This window comes from Arachis hypogaea, chromosome 3 (genome assembly GCF_003086295.3).
Source record: "Arachis hypogaea cultivar Tifrunner chromosome 3, arahy.Tifrunner.gnm2.J5K5, whole genome shotgun sequence".
Classification (NCBI taxonomy): Eukaryota; Viridiplantae; Streptophyta; class Magnoliopsida; order Fabales; family Fabaceae; genus Arachis; species Arachis hypogaea.
Window position 1 is genome coordinate 58214315 of NC_092038.1, and position 4516 is coordinate 58218830.

Here is a 4516-nt window from a genome sequence, read left to right on the forward strand (position 1 = left end):
TTTTCAAAAATTTGATTTTAAAATATCTTTTCTAACTTCTTATCTTCTTATCTTTTCAAATTTGATTTTCAAATCTTTTTCAACTAAATATTTGACTTTTTGTTTGTTTCTTATCTTTTTCAAAACCACCTAACTACTTTTCCCTCTCTAATTTTCAAAAATATCTCATCCCTTTTTCAAAATTCTTTTTAAATTAACTAATTATTTTAAATTTTAATTTTAATTCTATCTCACCTTTAATTTTCGAAAATCATTAACTCCTTTTCAAAATTAATTTTCGAAAATTTTTCTCTCTCATATTATTCTATTTATTTATTTATTTGCTAACACTTCTCTTCACCTCTCTTCATCTCAAATCACTACCCCTACCTTTACCCTTTATTCAGACTATTCATTCTTCTTCACTCTTATTCCCTTTCTTCTTCTACTAACAATAAGGAACATCTTTACTGTGACATAGAGGATTTTTCTTCCTTTTTTGTTCTCTTCTTTCTCATATGAGCAGGAACAAGGAAAAAGACATTCTTGTTGAAGCTGATCCTGAACCTGAAAGGACTCTGAAGAAAAAATTAAGAGAAGCTAAATTACAATAATCCAGAGACAACCTTACTGAAATTTTTGAACAAGAAAAGGAGATGGCAGCCGAACCTAACAACAATGATGCAAGGAGGATGCTTGGTGATTATACTAAACCCACGTCCAAAGTTGATGGAAGAAGCATCTCAATTCCTGCCATTGGAGCAAACAATTTTGAGCTGAAACCTCAACTAGTTGCTCTAATGCAACAGAACTGCAAGTTTCATGGACTTCTATCAGAAGATCCCTACCAGTTTCTAACTGAGTTTTTGCAGATCTGTGAGACTGTTAAGACTAATAGAGTAGATCCTGAAGTCTACAGGCTCATGCTTTTCCCTTTTGCTGTAAGAGACAGAGCTAGAACATGGTTGGACTTACAACCTAAAGATAGCCTGGACTCCTGGGATAAGCTGGTCACAGCCTTCTTGATGGGTAAATTCTTTCCTCCTCAAAAGCTGAGCAAGCTTAGAGTGGATGTTAAGACCTTCAAGCAAAAAGATGGTGAATCCCTCTATGAAGCTTGGGAAAGATACAAGCAGATGACCAAAAAGTGTCCTTCTGACATGTTTTCAGAATGGACCATAATAGATATATTCTATTATGGTCTATCTGAGTTTTCCAAGATGTCATTGGACCATTCTGCAGGTGGATCCATTCACCTAAAGAAAACGCCTGCAGAAGCTCGGGAACTTATTGACATGGTTGCAAATGACCAATTCATGTACACTTCTGAGAGGAATTCCGTGAATAATGGGATGCCTCAGAGGAAGGGAGTTCTTGAAATTGATGCTCTGAATGCCATATTGGCTCAGAACAAAGTGTTGACTCAGCAAGTCAACATGATTTCTCAAATTCTGAATGGATGGCAAAATGCATCCAACAGTACTAAAGAGGCATCTTCTGAAGAAGAAGCTTATGATTTTGAGAACTCTGCAATGGCAGAGGTAAATTACATGGGTGAACCTTATGAAAACACCTCTAATTCATCAAGGAGAAATCATCCAAATTTCTCATGGAAGGATCAACAAAAGCCTCAACAAGGCTTTAATAATGGTGGAAGAAATAGGCTCAGCAATATCAAGCCTTATCCATCATCTTCTCAACAACAGACAGAGAATTATGAATAGAATACCTCTAACTTAGCAAATTTAGTCTCTGATCTGTCTAAGGCCACTTTAAGTTTCATGAATGAAACAAGGTCCTCCATCAGAAATCTGGAGGCACAAGTGGGCCAGCTGAGTAAGAAAATCACTGGAACTCCTCCTAGTACTCTCCCAAGCAATACTAAAGAGAATCCAAAAAGAGAGTGCAAGGCCATTGATATAATCAATATGGCCGAATACAAGGAGGAGAGAGAGGACGCAAATCCCAATGAGGAAGATCTCATGGGACGTCTCTCAAGCAGGAAGGAGTTCCCTATTGAGGATCCAAAGGAATCTGAGGCTCATATAGAGACCATAGAGATTCCATTAAATCTCCTTCTGCCATTCATGAGCTCTGAAGATTATTCTTTCTCTGAAGAGGATGAAGATATAACTGGAGAGCAAGTTGCTCAATATCTAGGAGCCATCATGAAGCTGAATGCCAAGTTATTTGGTAATGAGACTTGGGAAGGCGAACTTCCCTTGCTCATTAGTGAACTTGATACATGGGTTCAGCAAACTTTACCTCAAAAGAAATAAGATCCTGGGAAATTCTTAATATCATGTACCATAGGCACCATGACCTCTGAGAAAGCTCTGTGTGACCTAGGGTCAGGCATAAATCTTATGCCACTCTCTGTAATAGAGAAGCTGAGGATCATTGAGGTACAGCCTACCTTATTCTCATTACAATTGGCAGACAAGTCAGTAAGACAAGCTTATGGATTAGTAGAGGACGTGTTAGTAAAGGTTAAAGGCCTTTACATTCCTGCTGACTTCATAATCTTAGACACTAGGAAGGAGGAGAATGAATGCATCATCCTTGGAAGACCTTTTCTAGCCACAGCAGAAGCTATGATAGATGTTAACAAAGGAGAATTAGTCCTTCAATTGAATGGGGACAACCTTGTGTTTAAGGCACACGGTTATCCTTCTGTAACAAGGGAGAGTAAGCATGCAGAGCTTCTCTCAGTACAGAGTCAAACAAAGCCCCCACAATCAAACTCTAAGTTTGGTGTTGGGAGGCCACAACCAAACTCTAAGTTTGGTGTTGAGAAGACCCCACATTCAAACTCTAAGTTTAGTGTTGGGAGGCCTTCATCATGCTCTGAACTTCTGTGAGGCTCCATGGGAGCCCACTGTCAAGCTAGTGACATTAAAGAAGCACTTATTAGGAGACAACCCAATTTTTATTTATCTAATTTTATTTTTCTTTTTATTGTTCTTTATTGTTTTATTAGGTTCATGATCATGTGGAGTCACGAAAAAATACTAAAATTAAAAACAGAATAAAAAATAGGAGAAGAAAAATCACACCCTGGAGGAAGGACTTACTGGCGTTTAAACACCAGTAAGGAGCATCTGGCTGGCGTTCAACGCCAGAACAGAGCATAGATCTAGCGCTGAACGCCAGAAACATGCAGCAATCTGGCATTTAAACGCCAGGATTGCACACTGAGGAAAGCTGGCGTTCAACGCCAGAAACATGCTGCAGATAGGCGTTGAACGCCAAGAACAAGCTTAGAGCTGGCATTTAACGCCAGAAACAAGCACCAATCTGGCGTTAAACGCCAGGATTGCATGCAGAGGACATTTTACATGCCTCATTGGTGCAGGGATGAAAATCCTTCACACGTCAGGATCTGTTGACCCCACAGGATCCCCACCTACCTCAACTCACCTTCTCTCTTCTTCACCAATCACCTCAATCTCTCTTCCCCATCACCTCTTCATCACCCAATTAATTACCCCACCTACCTTCAAAATTCAAATTTCTTTCCCACCCAATTACCCCCTTCATCACTCACATCCATCCATCTCTTTCCCACCCAATCCCACCCATATGGCCGAAACATACACATCTCTCCCTCTCCTCCATATTTTCTTCTCCTTCCATTCTTTCTTCTTTGCTCGAGGGTGAGCAACATTCTAAGTTTGGTGTGGTAAAAGCATAGCTTTTTTGTTTTTTCCATAACCATTGATGACACCTAAGGCCAGAGAAACCTCAAAAAAAAGAGAAAAGGGAAGACAAAAAATTTTTCCACCTCCGAGTCATCGGAGATGGAGAGATTCATCTCAAGGGTCCATAGCTTAGTAGAAGAGCATTTGACTGCACATCAAAAGAGCATGAGGAATTCCCTCATCAAGAAATCCCTGAGATACCTCAGGAGATTCATTTTCCTCCACACAACTATTGGGAGCAACTAAGGATAAGAGCACTAAAATCACTAAGGATCAAGCAACAAAGGCAAGGAAGAGACATAAAGGAGATCAAAAAGCACCATTAGTCCTTCAAAAAGGGGCCACCCTCACTAAGGTGGACTCATTCCTTAACTTCCATGTTCTTATCTCTGTTTTTCAATTTTTATGCTATATGTGTGTTTATGTTTTGTGTCTCTACCTCATGATCATTAGTATTGAGTAACTATGTCTTAAGGCTATAAATAATTCCATAAATCCTCCACCTCTCTTAAATGAAAAATGTTTCTAATTCAAAAGAACAAGAAGTACATGAATTTTGAAATTATCTTTGAATTTAGTTTAATTATATTGATGTGGTGACAATACTTTTTGTTTTCTGAATGAATGCCTGAACAGTGCATAATTTTGATCTTGTTGTTTATGAATGTTAAAATTATTGGCTCTTGAAAGAATGATTAACAAAGAGAATGTTATTGACAATCTAAAAAATCATGAAAATTGATTCTTGAAGCAAGAAAAAGCAATGAAAAAGCAAAAGCTTGCGAAAAAAAAAGAAAAAAGAAAAAAAAAGAGGGGCGAAAAAAATTAGAAAGAAA

The 4516-nt window shown here is 38.2% G+C and overlaps 1 non-coding gene across 1 annotated transcript; it reads right to left on the minus strand.

Annotated features, from left to right (window-relative positions):
* Positions 1–1037: 1037 nt before the first annotated feature.
* On the minus strand, positions 1038–1141 carry LOC112793203 (small nucleolar RNA R71). Its single transcript, XR_003197909.1, has one exon. It is a non-coding gene; the product is annotated as a small nucleolar RNA R71 (small nucleolar RNA).
* Positions 1142–4516: the final 3375 nt, after the last annotated feature.